Below are 27,377 nucleotides of genomic sequence, written 5' to 3' on the forward strand. Positions count from 1 at the left end.
TGCTGAGGTGAGGGAGGCGGCGCTGAGGTGAGGAAGGCGGCTCTATGGAAAGGGAGGGCGGGGAGATTTCAACTGGGAAGGCGGCGCTGGGCACCAGACGGAGATAGCTGCAGCCTGTATGAAGCGACGTCCCCTTGGGCACCTTAGGTTGGTGAATGACAGGTTGTAAAAACCTGTTTTATGTGCTAATAGAGCCACAGGCACATTTAATAAGGACAGTTTCGGATTCAGGTAATTAGTAGGGACCTGGCCATATGTTTAGGTTATAGGCCTCAAATGTCATGACAGAATCCCTTTAAATAGTGCAGTGCATATATATTTTTCGTATTTTACTGAAATACGCCTCTATACGCTTTCAACAGAAATAACTGCAACAGTGCAGTGCGTATATACTTTTCTTTTTTTATTGTAATACGCCCCTATACGCTTTCACCAGAAATAACTGAAGAAGTGATCTGATAATATATACCGTATTTCTTGTTGGAATGAAATAGGCCACTATACTCTTTAACCAGAAAACAATTAAATAGTGCAGTGCATATATATTTTTCTTATTTTATTGAAATATGCCCCTATACCCTTTCACCAGAATTAACTGCAGAAATGCACTGAGAATAAATATTTCTTGTTGTACTGAAATACGCCCCTATATGCTTTCACCATAAATAACTGCAACAGTGCAGTGCGTATATATTTATCTTATTTTACTGAAATACGCCCCTATACGCTTTAACCAGAAATAACTGCAACAGTGCAGTGCGTATATATTTGTCTTTTTTACTGAAATATGCCCCTATACGCTTTCAACATAAATAACTAGAGATGGCCTTGCTGTTCGCGGCGAACTTTGCCCGTTCGCGATTTGCCGAACATGCGAACATATGGAGATATTCGCTTGCAGCATATTCTTTTACATTGTGAAGAACTTTGACCCATGACACATCCATCAGGTGGTACAGGACAGCCAATTGAGATGTTTCAGCCCATGGACATACTTCCTACCTGATAAATAGACCCGATCTGGCTGCCATTTTACAGTCAGTCTTTTGTCAGTGTAGGGAAAGGTTGCTGTGTGGAGCAGGGACAGAATATTAGGGACAAAAACGCTATCAAATAGGTCCACAAAAGTCCATTTAAGGACTGGTGTAGGTGAACTATTGATAGATGTGCAGTACAGAGGGGTGTAATACACTTATAATATACTTTTTAACATAGAAAGCATATTATAGTGGATTTGTATTGTGCAGCAGTGGTGAGCGGATCTGCAGCAATACTGCAGTTACACAGAGTGACAAACGCAACTAGAAAAAATAATTATAACTGGTGTGATATACCAGTCGCCCCCTCAAAAAACTGATAGAAGCAGGGTGTTATATACCAATAATATACTTTCTATATAGTGCATTTGGATACAGCAGCATTTGTTTGCGGTTTTGCTGCATTCCCTCTGCTACACACAGTGACAAACGGTATTGGAAAAAAAAATTATAACTGGTGTGATATACCAGTCGCCCCCCCAAAAATCTGATAGAAGCGGGGTGTTGCTGTAGTAGTTCGCACCTATTTTGCTCATGCTCGTAAAGGGAAAATGATATTGCCGATAGATCGCAAATTTGAATAATACATCTGGTATGTCACTGTCCATGTTGTTGGACTATTTGTGCACTTCTAGTAATTATTTCTTGGCTGCAAATATGAGCTGAAGGTTTTTCAGGTTCGCCTGCCATTAAAATGAATAGGACCCGCCGCAAACTTGTAGTTCGCGAACATTTGATCGTTTCCGCTCGATCGTGTTCTCGAACCATCCCGGCAGATGTTTGTCCATCAGTGGAAAAGACTTCAACAGTGCAGTGCGTATATATTTTTCATTTTTTATTGAAATACGCCCCTATACTCTTTCACCAGAAATAACTGCAGAAGTGTCCTGAGAATATATATATATTTCTTGTGTAGAAAAAGAGAAACAGTCAGCGACACTCACCAATGTGTTGCTTCAATTCGATACTTTATTCCATAAGTCCATGGACATGGCAGGGGGCAGACAAGTATTCAAACACGCACCAAACAGCGGCGGCCGTTTCGCGCTACATGCGCTTCGTCGAGCTGCGCGTCAGCGCGTACATTTACGCCGCCATTTTAAGCATCGGCGCTGTGTTGCCGTGACAATAGACAACAATAATGCGCCTGCATAAAAGGTTAGTAAAAAACATAACATAACACATAAAGACATCAGCAGAAATCACATACATTTCAAACCGAAGCGGCAGTATCACATACAAAATACATTTGGACATCCTATAGGTATTAACTCAAATCATTTCTGTCATTCAAACCAATGCTTGAGTTCGCAGGATCCACCTCGCTTCTCCCTGAAGGGGGGTGGACACAATCTCCAGCCCAGTGAAAGAGATGCAATCTAGATTACTTGCGTGGACACTCCTTATGTGATCTATGAATCTGGTGCAACCCTTTTCTGTCCTTACAGAATTGAAGTGCTCTCTCACTCGTTCAAACAGACACATAATTGTCTTTCCAATATACAGTCGTGGCCAAAAGTTTCGAGAATCACATAAATATTGGAAATTGGAAAAGTTGCTGCTTAAGTTTTTATAATAGCAATTTGCATATACTCCAGAATGTTATGAAGAGTGATCAGATGAATTGCATAGTCCTTCTTTGCCATGAAAATTAACTTACATAGAAACATAGAATGTGTCGGCAGATAAGAACCATTTGGCCCATCTAGTCTGCCCAATATATCTGAATCCTATGAATAGTCCCTGGCCCTATCTTATATGAAGGATAGCCTTATGCCTATCCCATGCATGCTTAAACCCCTTCACTGTATTTGCAGCTACCACTTCTGCAGGAAGGCTATTCCATGCATCCACTACTCTCTCAGTAAAGTAATACTTCCTTATATTACTTTTAAACCTTTGCCCCTCTAATTTAAAACTGTGTCCTCTTGTGGTAGTTTTTCTTCTTTTAAATATGCTCTCCTCCTTTATCGAGTTGATTCCCTTTATGTATTTAAAAGTTTCTATCATATCCCCTCTGTCTCTTCTTTCTTCCAAGCTATACATGTTAAGGTCCTTTAACCTTTCCTGGTAAGTTTTATCCTGCAATCCATGTACTAGTTTAGTAGCTCTTCTCTGAACTCTCTCTAGAGTATCTATATCCTTCTGGAGATATGGCCTCCAGTACTGCGCACAATACTCCAAGTGAGGTCTCACCAGTGTTCTGTACAGCGGCATAAGCACTTCACTCTTTCTACTGCTTATACCTCTCCCTATACATCCAAGCATTCTGCTGGCATTTCGTGCTGCTCTATTACATTGTTTTCCCACCTTTAAGTCTTCTGAAATAATTACTCCTAAATCCCTTTCCTCAGATACTGAGGTTAGGACTGTGTCAAATATTCTATATTCTGCCCTTGGGTTTTTACGCCCCAGGTGCATTATCTTGCACTTATCCACATTAAATTTCAGTTGCCAGAGTTCTGACCATTCTTCTAGTTTTCCTAAATCCTTTTCCATTTGGCGTTTCCCTCCAGGAACATCAACCCTGTTACATATCTTTGTGTCATCAGCAAAAAGACAAACCTTACCATCGAGGCCTTTTGCAATATCACTTATGAAGATATTAAACAAAATTGGTCCCAGTACAGATCCCTGTGGAACCCCACTGGTAACATGACCTTGTTTTGAATGTTCTCCATTGACTACAACCCTCTGTTGTCTGTCACTCAGCCACTGCCTAATCCACTCAAGAATATGGGAGTCCATGCTCAATGACTGCAGTTTATTGATAAGTCTTCTATGTGGGACAGTGTCAAAAGCCTTACTAAAATCTAGATATGCGATGTCTACTGCACCTCCACCGTCTATTATTTTAGTCACCCAGTCAAAAAAATCTATAAGATTTGTTTGACATGATCTCCCTGAAGTAAACCCATGTTGTTTTTCATCTTGCAATCCATGGGATTTTAGATGTTCCACAATCCTATCCTTTAATAGGGTTTCCATTAATTTGCCTACTATTGATGTCAGACTCACTGGTCTATAGTTGCTCGATTCCTCCCTACTACCTTTCTTGTGAATGGGCACGACATTTGCCAATTTCCAATCTTCCGGGACGACTCCTGTTACTAATGATTGGTTAAATAAATCTGTTAGTGGTTTTGCCAGCTCACCACTAAGCTCTTTTAATAATTTTGGGTGTATCTCATCAGGCCCCTGTGACTTATTTGTCTTCACCTTAGACAGCAAACTTAGAACATCTTCCTCTGTAAAGATACATGCATCAAATGATTTATTAGTCATCCTTTCTAGTGGAGGTCCTTCTCCTTTTTCTTTTGTAAAAACTGAACAGAAGTATTCATTAAGGCAGTCGGCTAGCCCTTTATTCTCTTCTACATACCTTCCGTCCTTTGTTTTTAATTTAGTTATTCCTTGTTTTAATTTCATTTTTTCATTTATATATCTGAAGAATGTCTTATCCCCTTTTTTCATAGACTGAGCTAGTTTTTCTTCTGCCTGCGCTTTAGAAGTTCTTATAACTTTCTTGGCCTCTCTCTGCCTAATCTTGTAGATTTCCTTATCTTCATTGCTCTGGGATTTTTTATAATTACAAAATGAATAACCTACATAGAAAATGCCAGACCGCTGGTACTAAATTAATCTTTATTACAAAATTACATTAGACAACATACATGATTAAAAGAATCAGTGCAGGAGATAAAAAGCAACATCACTGGAGGAGACATACAATGAACGGAGTCCCTATCCTTAAACATGATATTCAGAAGAGATGGTTATGCAAACATGAAAACATACATAGTGGGGAAAAGGGACATTTACCCATACAGAGTCTCCTCCAGGATGGCGCCAACCCCAACGCGCGTTTCGGCGTACCTTCGTCTGGGGGTAGCGTCATCACTGGAGGACATGGTTTAAATACAAATGACGGCCAATCAACATACCGGTAATCATCAATTCATACATCACCGGACTGCGCCGGATTTTTTGTCAGATGGACTTCCTGGATGCCGGCATCTAGAGGAACACGTGACCTCCCGGAAACATGTGATCCGCTTCTGGTCACGTGATCCGAATGACGTCACATGAGCGCGCACTAACTAGTCGCAGCTCAGTAACGTCATCCAACCTTACTACATGATTCGGATCCATCATATTGGTATATCCCTGTATTCGACAGGCCCAACGGACGTACATACGCAATCAAAGTATATCAGACAAAGCATACATTATCCATTTGATGTGGACATACAGGTTGATATAAAAGGTTTATACACAGATTTCCCCCACATATACACATGTCATATGTCAAATTATGCCACAAACAGTATCAATAGACCAATGGGTAAAAAACACCCTATCTCTCATTATTATAATAACAGATATTAAATCTATCATATAGGGCTCATACCCATCCATTACATCTGTTGAAGATATACTATACAAAGTGATAATAGGAAAGTGCAAAGTGCATGGACTATTTAAAAATATATATATACTGATCCATAAAAACATCTATATATATATATATGTGTAACACAGTGTATATACCACTGATGAGTAATATATCAGGTGAACAGATATCTATATAAGAAAAACATATTATGTGAAATACATTATATATTATATATACGTGTACCTTCACTGTTAAAACAGTGATTGTGAAAAAAGTGCAAAGTGCCTAATAATAAACGTATCAACTCAGATACGTGTACAGATTCAAATAGTGTCCTGTGGACCACTGATACCTTGGGAAGGAATAGGAAAGGGATGGGGGGGGGGGAGAAAGAAAAGGAAAAAGAGGGGAGTGGAGGGGGAGGAATGGGGGAGAGGAAAAGGGGGGGGGGGGAGGGGGGGGGAAGGGGAAAGGGGGGGGAAGGGGGGGGGAGGGGGGGAGGGGGAGGGAGGGGAGGGGAGGGGGGGGGGGGGGGGGGAGAGAGGAGGGGAAAGGGAGGGAAAGGAGAGGGAGACAAATTGACTGGAGTAAAATCCTTCAACCATATGAGTGTTGGTTGTACCCTACCAACTTACTGTGCTATCTATGATATACAATTATAGTATTCCATCATTTGCTTCGATATCGGTCACCACATCACATTCCCCGAAGTGTCTAAAAAAAGAGACAAAACGGGAAATGCAAGGCGGGGACACGACACAAAGCCAATGCTGCACTACATCAGTCTACTAGATGATTGCATAGTCCGTCCATACATTGGTTACCGCATCGCACTCCCCAGCACACACGGAGACATGTGAACTGGGGAATGCAAGGCGGGAACACTAAATCCACTCAGCGACGACCCTAGAAGATCAGGGGCAACAAAGTGATTAAAACAAAGTTAAAAAGCCTAACTTAAACCCCTTTTGGGTGTGGAGACCCATGTGAACCATCGTGCCTATAGAAAAGTGGAGAAGCCAGTGGATTCATTCAAACCGCCTGGGTACAGTGTATTCAATTTCCAAATCCACTTGCACTCGAGCTGTCCCAATCTTTTAGTGATATTACCTCCTCTGATGTTTTTCATGACACAGTCAATTGCCCGTACCTTCAAATGCACGGGATTACAGTCGTGATATGTCTTAAAATGTCTTGCAACTGGTTTTAGATTACTCAGATCTTCTTCCTCTTTTGCTGCTATTATATCTCTGACATGTTCTCGTACTCTCACCTTCAATTCTCTCGTGGTTAAACCCACATAAATTTTTGGGCAAGAACATTTAGCATAATACACGACTGCCGTACTCGTGCATGTGAGGCATTGTGTGATTTTAAAGGTTTTAGTATTGGCCGTGTCATTGAAGGAGGTAGCCCTCTCCATATTTGGGCATGCTATACATTTCCCACATGGGACAAAACCGCCTTGCATTTCCCGTTTTGTCTCTTTTTTTAGACACTTCGGGGAATGTGATGTGGTGACCGATATCGAAGCAAATGATGGAATACTATAATTGTATATCATAGATAGCACAGTAAGTTGGTAGGGTACAACCAACACTCATATGGTTGAAGGATTTTACTCCAGTCAATTTGTCTCCCTCTCCTTTCCCTCCCTTTCCCCTCCTCTCTCCCCCCCCCCCTCCTTCCCCCCCTTCCTTCCCCCCCTTCCCCCCCTTCCCCTCCCCCCCTTCCCTTCCCCCCCTTTCCCCTTCCCCCCCCTTTCCCCTTCCCCCCCTCCCCCCCCCCCCCTTTTCCTCTCCCCCATTCCTCCCCCTCCACTCCCCTCTTTTTCCTTTTCTTTCTCCCCCCCCCATCCCTTTCCTATTCCTTCCCAAGGTATCAGTGGTCCACAGGACACTATTTGAATCTGTACACGTATCTGAGTTGATACGTTTATTATTAGGCACTTTGCACTTTTTTCACAATCACTGTTTTAACAGTGAAGGTACACGTATATATAATATATAATGTATTTCACATAATATGTTTTTCTTATATAGATATCTGTTCACCTGATATATTACTCATCAGTGGTATATACACTGTGTTACACATATATATATATATAGATGTTTTTCTGGATCAGTATATATATATTTTTAAATAGTCCATGCACTTTGCACTTTCCTATTATCACTTTGTATAGTATATCTTCAACAGATGTAATGGATGGGTATGAGCCCTATATGATAGATTTAATACCTGTTATTATAATAATGAGAGATAGGGTGTTTTTTACCCATTGGTCTATTGATACTGTTTGTGGCATAATTTGACATATGACATGTGTATATGTGGGGGAAATCTGTGTATAAACCTTTTATATCAACCTGTATGTCCACATCAAATGGATAATGTATGCTTTGTCTGATATACTTTGATTGCGTATGTACGTCCGTTGGGCCTGTCGAATACAGGGATATACCAATATGATGGATCCGAATCATGTAGTAAGGTTGGATGACGTTACTGAGCTGCGACTAGTTAGTGCGCGCTCATGTGACGTCATTCGGATCACGTGACCAGAAGCGGATCACATGTTTCCGGGAGGTCACGTGTTCCTCTAGATGCCGGCATCCAGGAAGTCCATCTGACAAAAAATCCGGTGCAGTCCGGTGATGTATGAATTGATGATTACCGGTATGTTGATTGGCCGTCATTTGTATTTAAACCATGTCCTCCAGTGATGACGCTACCCCCAGACGAAGGTACGCCGAAACGCGCGTTGGGGTTGGCGCCATCCTGGAGGAGACTCTGTATGGGTAAATGTCCCTTTTTCCCACTATGTATGTTTTCATGTTTGCATAACCATCTCTTCTGAATATCATGTTTAAGGATAGGGACTCCGTTCATTGTATGTCTCCTCCAGTGATGTTGCTTTTTATCTCCTGCACTGATTCTTTTAATCATGTATGTTGTCTAATGTAATTTTGTAATAAAGATTAATTTAGTACCAGCGGTCTGGCATTTTCTATGTAGGTTATTTATATATATTTATTGCCATAGGCTTGGGCATTACTTGAATGTTGATTCAACTAACGGTCGAGGTATTTATTTCGGTTAGTGTAATAATATTCTGTTTGATTACAGATTTAACCACGACCAGTACCATGGATTATAGGGCCAGAGAGCAATCCTGGCTTTCTTCCTTGGATAATATTTTTAAAGAAAATGGTGCAGGTGTTGGGTGTGGAGACCCGGCTAATGTGAAGGAGATGCAGTCCAGTCTCATGAATCTTTTCCACAGAAGGACAAAAACGTGGTGGAACAAAGCTTTCCTGGAGAGGTATCTACATATGGATTTAATACCACGGGGCTTACGCATACAGGTGACACCCTCCTTTGACATTGATAGCGAAAGCTTTCTGTCAAGTTGGGAGGAAATTTGTACAGAGTCAGCAAAGAAATTAATGAATCTGGTGGTCAAACATAATAGCCAGACCCTGCTTACATTGGATGCAGAAATTGAGAGCTTACAGACAACCCTTAAACAGGACTGTAATAGGGAATCTTTGGCTGCTTTTGAGGGGGCACTCAATAAAAACTTCAAAAAAACTTCGAGAAGTGGGAGAAAGAAATCCAAGAGATAAAGTCGAGAAAATTCTCTAGAGATTGTGAAGACTTTCAACAGAAAAATGTGTATAAATGGAGACGGAAAAACACGTATCATCAGAGAAGGGGCAACTTTACCTCCTGGAATCGAACGTCTTCAACTCTGTCCCTGTCATCAATCTCTGATAGTCAAGAACCGGATGGGAGACTGACGAGATCAGGGATCCAGAAAAGAAAGGGACCACCAGGAATGACCTCGAATGGGAAAAGGAGACCCTTTGGAGACAGAAGGGATACCAGCGGCCATGATGGGCTGAAGGTAATAAATCTATCCAATCATATTCTGTCACCAGCAGATAATTCACTGCTGGAAAAGGGTCTAACCTTTTCTCCTTGTGCAAATTTTGATTCTTTTACAGCGGTGAAGGATCTGCATATCTTCGCCCGCTCATTGTTGCTAAGAAGATGGCATCATAAAGAGGATGTGAGTGAGGCTCTATTTACTACTGAAGAGATGCAGGCAGTCAAAATTTTGGAGGAATTGGCAGGAGAAAATGAATCAGGAGAAAAAGAATCACAGAGATTTGTGGAGATTCCGTCTTCCATTAAATGTAAGTCCAAAAAATTCCCCCCTCTATCACTATGTCCAGCAGTAGACCTGTTTGTTAAGCTTGTCTCCCGACAATTTGAGAACATGTCAATGTTTGCCCCAAAGGATAATCTGTCAAGGGCTCAACGGCTCAGTCTGAAGAACCTTGGCAGATTACAAGATGTCGTGTTTAAACCATCCGACAAAGGTGGTAACATTGTGGTATGGCCTCATGATCTGTATGAACAGGAGGCCTATAGACAATTGAGAGAGGAAGCATGTTATAAGAAGCTCACGTTCAATCCCCTACAGGCATTTGAAAAAAACCTGAGTGCAATTTTAGGGAAGGCAGTAGATAATCATACAATATCTAAGGCATTATATGATGCCCTGGTTGTAAAAGAACCGGTGGTCCCCACCCTATATCTACTGCCTAAAATTCATAAGAATCCGAAAGTTCCATCTGGGAGGCCAATTATTTCAGGCCGGGGCAGTTTTACAGAGAAAATAGGTCGATACCTAGATTCTCAATTGAAAGATATAGTGGCTAGTCTGCCATCCCATATCAAAGATACGACCGACTTCCTACGGAAAGTCGATGGTATCTACTTAGGGGATGATACACTTATGGTGACGTGCGACGTTGAATCGCTGTATACAAGCATAAGACACACGGATGGCATACAAGCTGTGGATTTTTTCCTTTTACAAGAAAATCTGGAGGCCAACCATAGAGTGTTTCTTCTGGAGCTTCTCTCTTTTGTTCTGACGCACAACTTCTTCTCCTTTGGAGGGTCCTTCTACATGCAGCTCCAGGGAACTGCGATGGGGGCGCCTTGTGCGCCCTCTTACGCAAATTTGTTCCTAGGGCTGTGGGAGAGGGACCTTTTCCTGTCAGATCGATACATGTCGATGGACCGCGCCATTTTTTGGGCGCGGTACATCGACGATGTATTCATGATCTGGCAGGGAAGTACCAAGGAGTTGGAGGAATTTTTTATAGCATTAAATAAGAACGCTAAGAACATCAAATTAACGTATAAGTACAGTAAGGAACATATCGAGTTCCTGGATGTGCATCTAGAGAGAGGCACAGATGGAGGCATAGTGACGAATGTTTTTAGAAAACCTACAGCAGTAAACTCATACTTACATGCTTCCTCATCACATCCTCCACAGATGATCAATTCAATTCCAATTGGACAATACCTACGGGCTCGGAGAATTTGCTCGACGGAAGAAATTTTCGAGCAACAGGCCAAAATACTCAAAGAAAGATTCTCAAGTCGTGGATATAGCCAACGTGCAATTAAGAAGGCCTATAGGAGAGCAAAATCATGCTCCAGGCAGGACTTACTCTTTTCTGAAGTCCGAAAGAGCAAGGATAACAAGACACGATACATCACAGGATATCATGGAAGGTGGAGAGAGATGAAGGACATTTTGGGAAAATCATGGTCGATCTTACTAACCGATCCCATTTTGACAAAATTTATAGCACCATATCCTATGATAACGGCGAGACGTTCAAAGAATTTGAGAGACCATCTTGTACGCAGCTTGTATGTAAAACAAAAACAACCTTTGTTCCCAGGACTGGGAAAGCCGAAGTGGGGTTTTGTCCCATGTGGGAAATGTATAGCATGCCCAAATATGGAGAGGGCTACCTCCTTCAATGACACGGCCAATACTAAAACCTTTAAAATCACACAATGCCTCACATGCACGAGTACGGCAGTCGTGTATTATGCTAAATGTTCTTGCCCAAAAATTTATGTGGGTTTAACCACGAGAGAATTGAAGGTGAGAGTACGAGAACATGTCAGAGATATAATAGCAGCAAAAGAGGAAGAAGATCTGAGTAATCTAAAACCAGTTGCAAGACATTTTAAGACATATCACGACTGTAATCCCGTGCATTTGAAGGTACGGGCAATTGACTGTGTCATGAAAAACATCAGAGGAGGTAATATCACTAAAAGATTGGGACAGCTCGAGTGCAAGTGGATTTGGAAATTGAATACACTGTACCCGGGCGGTTTGAATGAATCCACTGGCTTCTCCACTTTTCTATAGGCACGATGGTTCACATGGGTCTCCACACCCAAAAGGGGTTTAAGTTAGGCTTTTTAACTTTGTTTTAATCACTTTGTTGCCCCTGATCTTCTAGGGTCGTCGCTGAGTGGATTTAGTGTTCCCGCCTTGCATTCCCCAGTTCACATGTCTCCGTGTGTGCTGGGGAGTGCGATGCGGTAACCAATGTATGGACGGACTATGCAATCATCTAGTAGACTGATGTAGTGCAGCATTGGCTTTGTGTCGTGTCCCCGCCTTGCATTTCCCGTTTTGTCTCTTTTTTTAGACACTTCGGGGAATGTGATGTGGTGACCGATATCGAAGCAAATGATGGAATACTATAATTGTATATCATAGATAGCACAGTAAGTTGGTAGGGTACAACCAACACTCATATGGTTGAAGGATTTTACTCCAGTCAATTTGTCTCCCTCTCCTTTCCCTCCCTTTCCCCTCCTCTCTCCCCCCCCCCTCCTTCCCCCCCTTCCCCTCCTTCCCCCCCTTCCCCTCCCCCTCCTTCCCCCCCCTTCCCCCTCCCCCCCCCTCCCCCCCCTTTTCCCCTCCCCCATTCCTCCCCCTCCCCTCCCCTCTTTTTCCTTTTCTTTCTCCCCCCCCCCCCATCCCTTTCCTATTCCTTCCCAAGGTATCAGTGGTCCACAGGACACTATTTGAATCTGTACACGTATCTGAGTTGATACGTTTATTATTAGGCACTTTGCACTTTTTTCACAATCACTGTTTTAACAGTGAAGGTACACGTATATATAATATATAATGTATTTCACATAATATGTTTTTCTTATATAGATATCTGTTCACCTGATATATTACTCATCAGTGGTATATACACTGTGTTACACATATATATATATATAGATGTTTTTATGGATCAGTATATATATATTTTTAAATAGTCCATGCACTTTGCACTTTCCTATTATCACTTTGTATAGTATATCTTCAACAGATGTAATGGATGGGTATGAGCCCTATATGATAGATTTAATATCTGTTATTATAATAATGAGAGATAGGGTGTTTTTTACCCATTGGTCTATTGATACTGTTTGTGGCATAATTTGACATATGACATGTGTATATGTGGGGGAAATCTGTGTATAAACCTTTTATATCAACCTGTATGTCCACATCAAATGGATAATGTATGCTTTGTCTGATATACTTTGATTGCGTATGTACGTCCGTTGGGCCTGTCGAATACAGGGATATACCAATATGATGGATCCGAATCATGTAGTAAGGTTGGATGACGTTACTGAGCTGCGACTAGTTAGTGCGCGCTCATGTGACGTCATTCGGATCACGTGACCAGAAGCGGATCACATGTTTCCGGGAGGTCACGTGTTCCTCTAGATGCCGGCATCCAGGAAGTCCATCTGACAAAAAATCTGGCGCAGTCCGGTGATGTATGAATTGATGATTACCGGTATGTTGATTGGCCGTCATTTGTATTTAAACCATGTCCTCCAGTGATGACGCTACCCCCAGACGAAGGTACGCCGAAACGCGCGTTGGGGTTGGCGCCATCCTGGAGGAGACTCTGTATGGGTAAATGTCCCTTTTCCCCACTATGTATGTTTTCATGTTTGCATAACCATCTCTTCTGAATATCATGTTTAAGGATAGGGACTCCGTTCATTGTATGTCTCCTCCAGTGATGTTGCTTTTTATCTCCTGCACTGATTCTTTTAATCATGTATGTTGTCTAATGTAATTTTGTAATAAAGATTAATTTAGTACCAGCGGTCTGGCATTTTCTATGTAGGTTATTTATATATATTTATTGCCATAGGCTTGGGCATTACTTGAATGTTGATTCAACTAACGGTCGAGGTATTTATTTCGGTTAGTATAATTACAAAATGCTAGCTTTTTATTTTTAATGATTTGGGCCACTTCTGCTGAGTACCACAGTGGTCTCTTCCTTTTTTTGCTTTTACTGACAAGTCTAATGCAATTTTCTGTTGCCTTCAATAATGCACCTTTTAAGTAGTCCCATTTCTCCTGGACTCCATGTAATCCGTTCCAGTCTGATAAGGACTCATTTATGACTAATTTCATTTTTGAAAAGTCTGTTTTTCTAAAATCTAAAACTTTTGTTTTTGTGTGGTGGGACTCTTTCACAGTTCTTATATTAAACCACACTGACTGGTGATCACTAGATCCCAAGGTTTCGCCTACAATGACATCATATACCGAATCCCCATTTGTGAATACCAAATCCAAAATGGCCTCCCTCCGGGTTGGCTCCTCAACCACTTTTTGTAGAGATAACCCCAGTAGGGAATTTAAAATATCTGTACTCCTGGTAGAACTTGCTATTTTGGTTTTCCAGTTTATATCTGGAAGATTGAAATCTCCCATAATGATAACTTCTCCTTTCATTGTCATTTTAGCTATTTCTTCAACTAGTAGATCATCTAGTTCTTTAACTTGACCAGGTGGTCTATATATCACACCTACACGAGTTACTGCATGGTTAGCAAACTGCAACGTAACCCAAACTGACTCAATGTTGGCCTCACCAACTTGTATTAGGTTAGATGTAATACTATCTTTCACATACACAACTTAATCCCAAAAAAACCTTTCCACTGCATTTCATTGCTGTCATTAAAGGACCTGCTGAGATCATTTCAGTAATCGTCTTGTTAACTCAGGTGAGAATCTTGACGAGCACAAGGCTGGAGATCATTATGTCAGGCTGATTGGGTTAAAATGGCAGACTTGACATGTTAAAAGGAGAGTGATGCTTATGATGCTTGAAATCATTGTTCTTCCATTGTTAACCATGGTGACCTGCAAAGAAACGCGTGCAGCCATCATTGTGTTGCATAAAAATGGCTTCACAGGCAAGGATATTGGGCCAGATTTATCATTAGCTCAAGTCAGAATAATGGAGTGAAAAAGTTACAAAAAAATGCGCAAACGCTAAAACTGCGCACAAATTTGCGACTTTTTACTGCTCTGCACTATGCTCGCCAGTTTTCTGAAAGTGGGCGTGTTTACTTATGTAAATGAATCTCTAAACAGATTTACTATTGGGACTATTTAAAAAGTCGCAAAAAAGTCTCAAAAAAATGTGCAATTTCACTCCAGTGAGGACTATGCTTATCTTATGAGACTTTTTAATAGAACATGCGACTTTTTCGTAATACGTGCGACTTTTTCGTAAAGATGTGCGACTTTTGTAAAGCTGCTTACTGACAGATAAACTGCTACCGTCAAACCACATTTATTACTGTCTTAAAGGGCCAATCATAAATCTGACTTAGCTAAAACTGACTTTAGCCATATGTGAAAGTAGAGTGAGCGGTCAGAGTAGTGATAAATCTGGCCCATTGTGTTTACTAAGATTGCACCTCAATCAACAATTTATAGGATCATCAAGAACTTCAAGGAAAGAGGTTCAATTCTTGTTAAAAAGGCTTCAGGGCGTCCAAGAAAGTCCAGCAAGCGCCAGGATCGTCTCCTAAAGAGGATTCAGCTGGGGGATCGGAGTGCCACCAGTGCAGAGCTTGCTCAGGAATGGCAGCAGACAGGTGTGAGCGCATCTGCATGCACAGTGAGGCGAAGACTTTTGGAAGATGGCCTGGTGTCAATAAGGGCAGCAAAGAAGCCACTTCTCTCCAAAAAAACATCAGGGACAGATTGATCTTCTGCAGAAAGTTTGGTAAATGGACTGCTGAGGACTGGGGCAAAGTCATATTCTCCGATGAAGCCTCTTTCCGATTGTTTGGGGCATCTGGAAAAAGGCTTGTCCAGAGAAGAAAAGGTGAGCGCTACCATCAGTCCTGTGTCATGCCAACAGTAAAGCATCCTGAGACAATTCATGTGTGGGGTTGCTTCTCATCCAAGGGAGTGGGCTCACTCACAATTTTGCCCAAAAACCATGAATGCCATGAATAAAGAATGGTACCAAAACACCCTCCAACAGCAACTTCTTCCAACAATCCAACAACAGTTTGGTGAAGAACAATACATTTTCCAGCATGATGGAGCACCGTGCCATAAGGCAAAAGTGATAATTAAGTGGCTCGGGGACCAAAACATTGACATTTTGGGTCCATGGCCTGGAAACTCCCCAGATCTTAATCCCATTGAGAACTTGTGGTCAATCCTCAAGAGGCGGGTGGACAAACAAAAACCCACTAATTCTGACAAACTCCAATAAGTGATTATGAAAGAATGGGTTGCTATCAGTCAGGAATTGGCCCAGAGGTTGATTGAGAGCATGCCCAGTCGAATTGCAGAGGTCCTGAAAAAGAAGGGCCAACACTGCAAATACTGACTCTTTGCATAAGGCCTCATGCACACGACCGTATTTTTTCATGGTCCGCAAAAACGGGGTTCCGTTGGTCCGTGATCCGTGACCGTTTTTTCATCCGTGGGTCCTCCTTGATTTTTGGAGGATCCACGGACATGAAAAAAAAGTCGTTTTGGTGTCCGCTGGGCCATGCGGAGCCAAACGGATCCGTCCTGAATTACAATGCAAGTCAATGGGGACGGATCCGTTTGACGTTGACACAATATGGTGCAATTTCAAACGGGTCCGTACCCCAATGACTTTCAATGTAAAGTCAGGAGTCCCTATTATACCATCGGATCGGAGTTTTCTCCATCACCATGGGAACGCCTCTATGTTAGAATATACTGTCGGATAAGAGTTAGATCGTGAAACTCATATCCGACAGTATATTCTAACACAGAGGCGTTCCCATAGTGATGGGGATGCTTCTAGTTAGAATATACTACGAACTGTGTACATGACTGCCCCCTGCTGCCTGGCAGCACCCGATCTCTTACAGGGGGCTGTGATCCCCCCTCCCTCCCCAGTTTGAATATCACTGGTGGCCAGTGTGCGGCCCCCACCCCGGCCCCCCCTCCCTCCCTCTATTGTATTATCATTGGTGGCCAGTGTGCAGCCCCCCCTCCCTCTATTGTAATATCATTGGTGGCCAGTGTGCGGCCTCCCCCGGCCCCCCTCCCTCCCTTTATTGTATTATCATTGGTGGCCAGTGTGTGGCCTCCCCGGCCCCCCCTCCCTCTATTGTAATATCATTGGTGGCCAGTGTGCGGCCTCCCCTCCCACCCTTCCGATCATTGGTGGCAGCGGAGAGTTCCGATCGGAGTCCCAGTTTAAGCTCCGGAGAGCTCCGATCGGTAACCATGGCAACCAGGACGCTACTGCAGGCCTGGTTGCCATGGTTACTTAGCAATATTACAATATTAGAAGCATCATACTTACCTGCTGCGCTGTCTGTGACCGGCCGGGAGCTCCTCCTACTGGTAAGTGACAGGTCTGTGCGGCGCATTGCTTAATGATCTGTCACTTACCAGTAGGAGGAGCTCCCGGCCGGTCACAGACAGCGCAGCAGGTAAGTATGATGCTTCTAATATTGTAATATTGCTAAGTAACCATGGCAACCAGGCCTGCAGTAGCGTCCTGGTTGCCATGGTTACCGATCGGAGCCCCAGAGCGATTAAACTGGGACTCCGATCGGAATCTCCGCTGCCACCAATGATCAGGGGGGGAAGGGGAGAGGGGAGGCCACACACTGGCCACCAATGATATTAATACAATAGAGGGGGGACCGGGGGGGGCCGCACACTGGCCACCAATGTTAATACAATAAAGGGAGGGAGGGGGGCCGGGGGAGGCCGCACACTGGCCACCAATGATATTACAATAGAGGGAAAGGGGCCGGGGGGCCGCACTGGCCACCAATGAAATTAAAACTGGGGAGGAAGGGGGGTCTGCCCCCTGCTGCCTGGCAGCCCCTGATCTCTTACAGGGGGCTGTGATCCGCACAATTAACCCCTTCAGGTGCAGCACCTGAGGGGTTAATTGTGCGGGTCACAGCCCCCTGTAAGAGATCGGGTGCTGCCAGGCAGCAGGGGGCAGTCATGTACACAGTTCGTAGTATATTCTAACTAGAAGCGTCCCCATCACTATGGGAACGCATCTGTGTTAGAATATACTGTCGGATATGAGTTTTCACGAAGTGAAAACTCATCTCTGAAAAAGCTTTTATGCAGACGGATCTTCGGATGCGTCTGTATGAAAGTAACCTACGGCCACGGATCACGGATGCGGATGCCAATCTTGTGTGCATCCGTGTTCTTTCACGGACCCATTGACTTGAATGGGTCCGTGAACCGTTGTCAGTCCAAAAAATAGGACAGGTCATATTTTTTTGACGGACAGGAAACACGGATCACGGATGCGGCTGCAAAACGGTTCATTTTCCGATTTTTCCACGGACCCATTGAAAGTCAATGGGTCTGTGAAAAATAACGGAAAACGGCACAACGGCCACTGATGCACACAACGGTCGTGTGCATGAGGCCTAAATGTCATGTAATTGTCGATAAAAGCCTTTGAAACGTATGAAGTGCGTGTAATTATATTTCACTACATCACAGAAACAACTGAAACAAAGATCTAAAAGCAGTTTAGCAGCAAACTTTGTGAAAACTAATATTTGTGTCATTCTTAAAACTTTTGGCCACGAATAGAATCTGCCGCAACTGCAGAGCAGTAGATAAACCATATATGTGCTCCTGCAGTTGATAAAACTCCTGATTCTGTATTGGATACCCGCAAATTCAATACACTTTTTTGGGGAATTATATTTACATAGTGAACAGCTGCCACATCTAAAATTACCCTTTGGTATATTGTCCATAAGCCAGTTATTACTTTTAATGGGCTAAAACCTGCTCCTCACAAGTTTATCCTTTTTTTTTTTATATTTGTATCTTTATTGTTTTTCTTAATAGAACAAATGTAAAAAAGTTATCTGGTCACAGCAGATGGGTACATATAACAAGTATATTTAAAGCAATGCATCACTTTGATGCTAAAACAGCGTATATACATGTAAAGGCATCTACATCTCGTAGTTCCCTCAATTAGTATCAATTCGCTGTCACATATATCAAGACCAAGACCCATCCCTGCCCCTGACTTCCAAAAAAACCCCTACGCATCCCCTCACCCAGCGTACCTGGCCTGGTACGGCCGCCACGAGGGGCGTTAGGGCGCTCATGTCCCTCTATTGGGTATTTTTCAAACCTTCATAAATGTCAAGTCCTATTTAATGTGGACTGATATGATGATATTCATTAAGAATGCACGACAGTTTGTTTGTTTAGTATTAGGACATAACCACATCGACAGCAAAAGGGGGGTCATCAGTTCCAGTCAGGGTGTGCCCCTCTCGCCACTTCCCCCATCCATCTATCTATACTCCCATTTCTGTGGTGTAGCTCCGTTTCATGCCCTCAAAGTCTGTTATTCGTATCATTAAGTTTTGCCATTCATTTATTGATGGCGTCCTATCTTTCACCCATTGTCTCATGATTATTACCTTGGCCAATAAAAATCCCTTCAGCCAATAAGCCTGTTCATTTTTGGTAGTTCTTTTTTTGTACTCGGAAGGGAGAAGTCCAAGCACAACTGCTTGGATAGTTAAGGGGGGGTTATTCCCACTGTGTGCCGCCATCGCCTGGAATATATTACCCCAAAAGAGCTTAATAACTGGGCAGTCCCACAGCATATGTACAAACCCGGCGGCTACCAGAGAGCATTTCAAGCAACTAAATTCTTGTCCCTTGTTACTATGCATTTTAGATAAGAGACTCGGGGTAACGTATAAACGGTGTATTATTTTAAATTGTGTCAGCCGATGTTGTCTCGAAGGCGAAGCCTTCTTGATGTTTTGATATATTTCCCGCCATTGTGAAGAATTGCATTCCCCTATATCCACCTTCCATTTATCTACACTTTTAAATTTAGTGACCGTGCTGAGTTCCTCAATGAATCTCTTATATATTAGTGAGATCTTGACTTTATTGCCTACTATATTGTGACAAAATAATAAAAACCTCTGAGTGGTTGCTATAAAAGGTATTTTTTTAAGTGTACATGCTAATGCATGTTGTACTTGAAAGTATCTATATTGTTCTAGTGCAGTTATTGGTGTGTGTTGAAACAATTCCCCTATTAATTTAATTTTCCCTTTCGTGTATATGTGTGAAAATAACGTGATACCTTTTCGAGTCCAGTAATAATTTTCGTTAAGTGCCAAGAATTCTGTTAACGCAGGGTTATCCCATAGCGGGGAGAAATCCAGAATTTGGGGGGCCTGGATAAGTGCCTTGATTTTATTCCAGGTTTTCTGTAGCGCAGCCCCGATGGGGCAGCAAATATCTGTACGCTCCAGAAGCCCAGATTCCAGTATACTGAATATATTATATGTATGCTGTTGAAGTTGCCCAGAAATATGGGATAATAATACTCCATCCCCGGTATTGACGCACCACTGTAGTTGTGAACACAAGTAGTAGATTTGAAAATGGGGCAGGCCTAGGCCGCCATCACTTGCCGCCATTCGCAAGTATTGTAGCTTAATGCGGACCCTTTTTCTGCCCCATATCAAGTCATTAATCAATCGATCAATCAAATTAAAGACGCTGTCTTCAATCCAGGCAGGGCAGGCGCTAACCGTATACAATATCCAAGGCAACAGAACCATTTTGATCAAAGCTATCCTGTTAATCTGCGAAAGCGGAAGTTTCTGCCATACCCTTATTTTTTCCCTTATTTTCCCAACTAGAGGGGTGATATTTAGTGTATTATAGTCCCTGATGGTGTTGCTAATTTTTATTCCTAAATAGTCTAAGTGGTCTGTTGGAGTGATAGTTCTAACTCTAAGATCATTCAAGGGGGGCATCCGATTCAGGGGGAAGAGAACAGATTTTGTCCAGTTTATGTCATATCCGGCAACTCTACCAAATTCCTCTGCTATCCGCATAACGTCTGGGACACTTCTCCATCCGTCATTCAGATAGAGCAGCACGTCGTCTGCATATAGGCAGATCTTATCATCCGTCCCTCTCCCCCCAAACCCCACTATACAAGGTTCAGCCCGTATCCTACAGGCGAAGGGTTCCATAAAAATTGAAAAGAGGAGTGGAGAGAGGGGACATCCCTGCCGTGTCCCCCGCTTTAGGGAGACGGCAGGGGTGAGCACCCCATTAACCTTGATTCTGGCTGTTGCATCTCTATATAGCAATTTAACCCATCTGATAAATTCCTGACCCAGATTCATCTTATACATAACACGCCAGAGGAAGGACCACTCCACCCGGTCGAACGCCTTAGCGGCGTCCAATGACAGGATGGAGCGGTCTTCCCCCGCTCCAATCTGAATGTTAAGAATGGTCCGGCGTATATTTGTCTGGATCTGTCGCCCGGGGATAAACCCTGTCTGGTCTGTGTGGACTAAGCTAGTTATTACTTTTTTTAACCTGTTGGAGAGAACCTTTGCAATTACTTTATAATCTGCATTAAGCAGCGATATAGGGCGGTAATCTTCAACTCTGTTGCCATTTTTCCCTTTCTTAAGGATCAATGTGACCGTTGCCTCTGTCAAGGACGGGGGTAGCTTTCCACATTTGCTAGATTCATTCAGGACCTGCAGCAGCCCGGGCAGGAGCACCCCTGCATGACTCTTATATATGCCAAACGGCAATCCGTCCGCTCCGGGCACCGAGGAGCCCCTAGTCTCGAATAGAGCGGCCTGTAGCTCGTCCAAGGAAATGGGGGCATTCAAGGGAGCCGAGACGTCGTCCGGCAGCACCGGCATCTTAACCTGATCTAAGAAATCGTCTATCTTGGCCTCTGCATCCCTCACTCCGGAGCGATACAAATTACCAAAATAGTTTAAAAATTCTCCCTCCATCTCCACTCCACCTTCCAATCTACGCCCATCACCCGTCAGTATTTGTCTAATTTTTTGGGGGGGCTTTTGATTCGCTATGATAGAGACCAATAACTTGCCCGGGGTGCCACCCTCACAGAAGTCTTTGTACCCCATGAAAAATAATTGGTTCTGAGCTTTTCCCCTCATAAAGGTTATATAGTGGTCTTTAGCCGCTTTTAACTTAGTGCGTGTGCTCACATCATGTGGTATTCGAATGCAACCCTCCAGATATGCAATATTTGCTTCTAGCTTTTTTTGCTCTTCAAAGAATTCATTTTTTTTCTTTTTTACTCTAGAAAAATAAAGCCCGCGGATAAACGCCTTCATGGCATCCCAAACGTAATAAACGTGTGTTGTACCAATGTTCTCTTGCCAGAATTGTGTGAGTTCTTTGTCGATCCCGACAGAATCATTTAATATGGTTAACCAGTGCTCATTTAATCTGAACGATCTGGTGGTACCAGCTTGTTGTCCGGTCTTCATCACCAGTATAATCGGTGAGTGATCGGAAATGCCATGGATCTCGTATGTCATTTTTAGGATGGAATCGAGCATCTCGCCATTGGCCAAGGCAATATCAATCCTGGACATAGCACTATATGCTTTACTAAAGCAAGAGTACACCTGTTTGTTGCCGTAAAGCCATTGCCAGATATCTATTAGTCCTATCTCCTCACAAAACCCTCGGAGTAATGCGTGCTTTCCCTGCGCACCTTTCCCCGCGGCTGAAATTCTATCCAGCTCCGGGTCCAGTACGCAGTTAAAGTCACCGCCTATTAATACCGGAGACCGCTCCTTGTTATGCATAAAAAGCGTCAACTGCTTTAAGACTGTCATTGCAAATGGTGGCGGGATGTACAGGAAAGCAAGGACACACCTTCTACCGTTCCATTGGGCATGAAGAAAAATAAATCTCCCATCTCTATCAATCAACTGGTCCAGTAGGATGAAGTCAAGGCTTTGATGTATATACACACTGACCCCTCGAGAATATGACGAGAAGCCGGAGTGGAACTGATGCCCTGCCCATCTCTTTATTAGATAATCTTGGATATCAGGTGTAGCATGCGTTTCCAAAAGGGCCACTATTGCGGGGAGGTGCCGTGTAATCAGGTCAAAGACCACAACACGTTTTGTTTTATCACCCAGTCCACGTACATTCCATATCATAACTCTGTTATTAGTCATGCTGTAAACTATAAAAGAAACGTCCATCGCCCCCAAGGGCAGCCGCAACCAGGCCAGGACCCACCCCCCCCACCCCCCCCACCCCCCCCCATCAACCCCACCCCCCGCCACCCCCCCATCCCCAAACTGGTTCACTGGTGCATAGCATCCGGTCAACCTCTTACATTACACCCATCCGTCCATGGGCCCGCCTCCGGCGCCCCACCCCCTCTCACCACGTCCAAACCCCACTCTTCAACCCCACCCAAACATGGTATTGTCTATACTTTAACAGAGTCCAGCCATACAAGGGCCTCTCTAGATTTATCAAAGAACATTACCGTATCCCCATACACCACTCTCAATTTTGCAGGGTACAACATGGAATATTTAATATTAGCCTCTCGTAATCTTTTCTTAATGTCGTAGTATTCCCTGCGCTTGTTTTGGGTGTCCCTGGAAAAATCGGGGTATATCTGTATCTGACTGCCATTGTAATCAATGTCCTGTAGTTCCCTCTTACGCCGAAGCACCCAATCCCTGTCACTGGAGGATACAATTCTGACCAGAAGGGGTCGAGGGGGACCTCCGGGTGGTGGCTTTTTAAACGGAATTCTGTGAGCTCTCTCCACGCTAAGCGCGGGGGTGTCCCCTCTGGCCCCCAGGGCCTCTGACAGCCATTTTTGTACAAAATTTACGGGGTTCTCCCCCTCTACTCCTTTAGGAAATCCCACTATTCTCAAATTGTTCCTGCGTGCTCTATCCTCCATTTCTGTCAGCTTCATACTGACCCGTTTGTTTTCCCTATCTAAATCCTCAATCTTGTTAGCCATCTGTTGCTGTTCTTTTTGGAGCTCAAGCAAGCCTGTTTCTACATGTTTAATGCTGGCCCTTGTTTTCTTCATATCGTCTCTGATGAGGGTTATCTCTGACTGTAGTGTCTTCACCGTGGTGGAGATGTCTATAACTGACTGGTTCGTGGTCTGTACTACCGTCAATATATCCACCAACTTGTCATCTATGGTGTCTAATCTGGAGGCATCGGGTTCCCTATTCTGCGCCATTTGTGTTAGCAAATCCCCCTACACTTCTGCCGGCTCCACTGTTTTTTTCTACCCTCTGGGCTTAGGTGTGGGGGATTTTAAATATTTTTCAATTCTAGCCTGTGGGCTACTTCCACCCCCGGCTTTTGGAGATCCAGTGCCCACTGATTTTCTATTGTATTTGGGCGGCATGTTGTCCGTTATACTATTGTAGGACTATACAGCTCAGCCTTGGCACTGCCCTGAGTGTGGAACCCCCACTTATTACCACGCTACCAGTGCCACAGATATAGCGAGTGTCAAACAATCACTAGATTAGGCAAAGCCATATATAAATCCCTTATTAATGCTTTTTCAGAGTGGACAGGGGTCGACAAATAAATATAGGTGGGAAGCTTGAAATTGATACTTCACCCCGACCAGTCCGAAAAGCACCAATGGAAAAAAAAAAGGCATACAAGAGCAAATTCATCAAATTCATCCTAGGCCAGTATACTCGTGAAATATTCAGTTGAGCGTAAGGAAATGTCTAGGGTAGGGATGTTCAGCAACACCAGTTGCTACAGATGTTTAAGATAAGGAAAAGGGTCAGATAGAGGTCCCCTTTACTGCTGTCCTCATGCGGTAATCTCACGTGTTTGGCCTGGCAATGTATCAAGATTATCCAAAAATTAGTAGGTTATACACAATGATGAAGTGTTAATGTCAGCCGTAGACAAGCACAATCTCGTTAGTAGTCAGCTATAATCGGCCAAGAGTTATGGAGGGGAGGTATACAGGTTCAACAAAAAGACAATCTTCTCCTTAATCAGGTATAGGGGTGCGGGAGGCAGTGAATCACCGATCAAACTTCAATTCTGTAGTGGTCGGTAGCTTTGCTTGGCGCATAAGAGTGTGTATATAAAGGGGACACTCTCTTCACACCCTTAATACAGGGAGAAAAAGCGTTCATATTTCAGCCAGGGGTGCCATCAGGGGTATTAGTGGCATTTATAATATCACCGTATTTTCAAAACCAAGGTTTTTTTTTTGTTTTTTTTTCACTCTTTTTTCCGCTTGCTGCACCCCCCGCTTTTTTTTTTTCCCTCCAACCTAAACTTCAATTGGCTGTTATATCACCCATAGCTGGTGACCAGCTAGCCCCCTTCTTCATTGTCATCACTCCACTCCACGCTCTCACCAACCAAACGGTAGTGCTGCCACTCAGCACAAGGTTAATGTAATGGGTTAGTGTGTTAATGTTAATGGGGTTAAAGATGCACGTTGTCTCACCAATCTTCAGCCAACCGGCTAAGCAGTGGAGAGCAGAAGGTATGCAGCAGGTATGTAGCAGGTATACACCAGGGGGAGCCAGGGGTCCAGCTTGGCGACGCATACAGGGATGCAGTTGATGTCTTTAGATGGTCCAGGTCTTCTACAGACACGCATCTCCCGGCCTTCTACAGTGCGGTTAGACTGAGTAGCGCAGGTCGCATCTCCAGGGCCAGTCAGGGCCGTTCCGGACAATGTGCAGCGAGGGATCCCCGGTCCTCGTACAGCCCAGGTACAGTTCTAACACGCCGGAAGGTGGAGGACGCCAAAGGTGAAGCGGCGGTGGGCGATTTGGACACAGGGGCGGTACCCAGACGGACGCGCGGCGCGCCCACGTAGTCAAGTGCTACGTCATGCCGCTACGTTCCAAAGGCAAGTTTATCCTTAATTGTGTGGCTTCTTCTAAAGGATAAAAGTGGCTTATGTTCAGTGAGTTCGCCTAGAGTTGCATCCCTTCTCAAAATATCCCAATTTTTAAATATTACTGAACGGATATGTTCCGCCATGGGACTGTATTTAAAGGAGAATGCGAATCTGGTGCCCCCATTTTTGTCCTGCATCTGTTTGCTCCTACCATCACTTTTAGTAAGTAGATCGCCCTGAGAGAAACCCTCCTCTACTCTCTTCATATCCTTATTTAACGATTCTTCTGGTTAACCTCTCTCTATCAGACGTTGCTTTAACTCTAATGCTTGTTTGTGGTAGCCATCGTCCCTGCTGTTTATTCTCCTGAGTCTGATAAATTGGCCGTATGGTACGGCTCTTTTAACACTTCGTGGATGAAAGCTGTCGTGGTGGAGAAAGTAATTGGTCGCCGTGGGCTTACGGAAGCACTCCGTGACCAATCCGTCGCCCTCAACCACGACAGCCATGTCCAGGAATTCCAATCGTGTACCTCCAAAATTAAGAGTGAATGTCATTCCCATGTCATTCGCATTCAAATATTTCGCAAATTCACTACACTCAGCCTCCGTACCTTCCCATACTATGAATACATCATCCACAAAACGTAAATATGTTTTCAACTGGGGTAAAAACGGGTTCATAGTAGAATAAACAAATCTATCCTCTAATCTGGCAAGATACATATTTGCAAATGTACAGGAGACGGTGGTGCCAATAGCTGTACCCATAGCCGTACTTCTGCCTGTGGAGGTACCGCATACTTCACCTATTGCGAATTGAATTGTGTAGCTGTGCCGCCCCCTTCTACATTATATAATATATATTTCTTGTTGGAATGAAATAGGCCACTATACGCTTTAACCAGAAAACAATTAAATAGTGCAGTTCGTATATATTTTTTTTATTTTACTGAAATACGCCCATATACGCTTTTACCAGTAATAACTGCAACAGTGCAGTGTGTATATATTTGTCTTTTTTACTAAATTACGCCCCTATACACTTTCAACAGAAATAACTGCAACAGTGCAGTGCGTATATATTTTTCTTATTTTATTGAAATACGCCCCTATACGCTTTCACCAGAAATAACTGCAACAGTGCAGTGCGCATATATTTTTCTTATTTTATTGAAATTTGCCCCTATATGCTTTCACCAGAAATTACTACAACAGTGCAGTACGTATATATATATACTTCTTGTTGTACTGAATTACGCCCCTATATGCTTTCACCAGAAATAACTGCAACAGTGCAGTGTGTATATATTTTTCTTTGTTACTGAAATATGCCCCTATACGCTGTGAACAGAAATAACTGCAGAAGTGAAATGCGTATATATTTTTCTTGTAGTACTGAATAAGATACTAAGACATAAGCCTCTAAAGGCTTTTCAACATAAGACTTGCAGCCCAATAACAAAAAGCTTAAATGACAGAGCTATCTAATGACTATTTGGATCCCCAAATAACCGTTCCCTACACTTGTAAATCACTTTCCTATCAATGTACCTAGCGCCTTCTGACGTCTCTCCCTGCACTAAGATGCTGTGAAATGATTCCTCCCTATCCTTTCCCTGCACTTCTAAATAATTTTTTCTGTCTTTTTTTTTTTCACAATCGTTTTTCCAATAGCTGTCCCTAGCGCCTTCACACGTCTTCCCTGCACTCTGGATGCTGGAAAATGGCAGAATCTAAAATAGTTGCCGTATTCATAGTGCTGTGACATCACAGGGCTGGCTTCCTGCTGATTGGCTGCATGCAGGCATGTCAATCAGGGTGATCCCGCCTTTCCAGAGTTCCTTGCCCCAATGTCCTCAGTCCTCACACGTGTAGCCGCCATTTTAGGAAAATTGCGATTCATTACTGCGAAGCACAAGGAAATTCGCATTCATTGCGAATCAAATTTTTCCTGAAATTCTAAACGAATTCCACTTCGTCAGCTTTGATGCGCTCATCTCTAGTGAGG

The 27,377-nt window shown here is 43.3% G+C and overlaps 1 protein-coding gene across 3 annotated transcripts in view; it reads right to left on the reverse strand.

Moving 5' to 3' along the window:
- Positions 1–27,377, reverse strand: part of LOC121004843 (alpha-2-macroglobulin-like protein 1) — a 263,914-nt gene that overhangs the window by 214,846 nt on the left and 21,691 nt on the right. The window lies entirely within an intron of this gene.

The sequence above is a fragment of the Bufo bufo genome, chromosome 6, assembly GCF_905171765.1.
Source record: "Bufo bufo chromosome 6, aBufBuf1.1, whole genome shotgun sequence".
Taxonomy (NCBI): domain Eukaryota; kingdom Metazoa; phylum Chordata; class Amphibia; order Anura; family Bufonidae; genus Bufo; species Bufo bufo.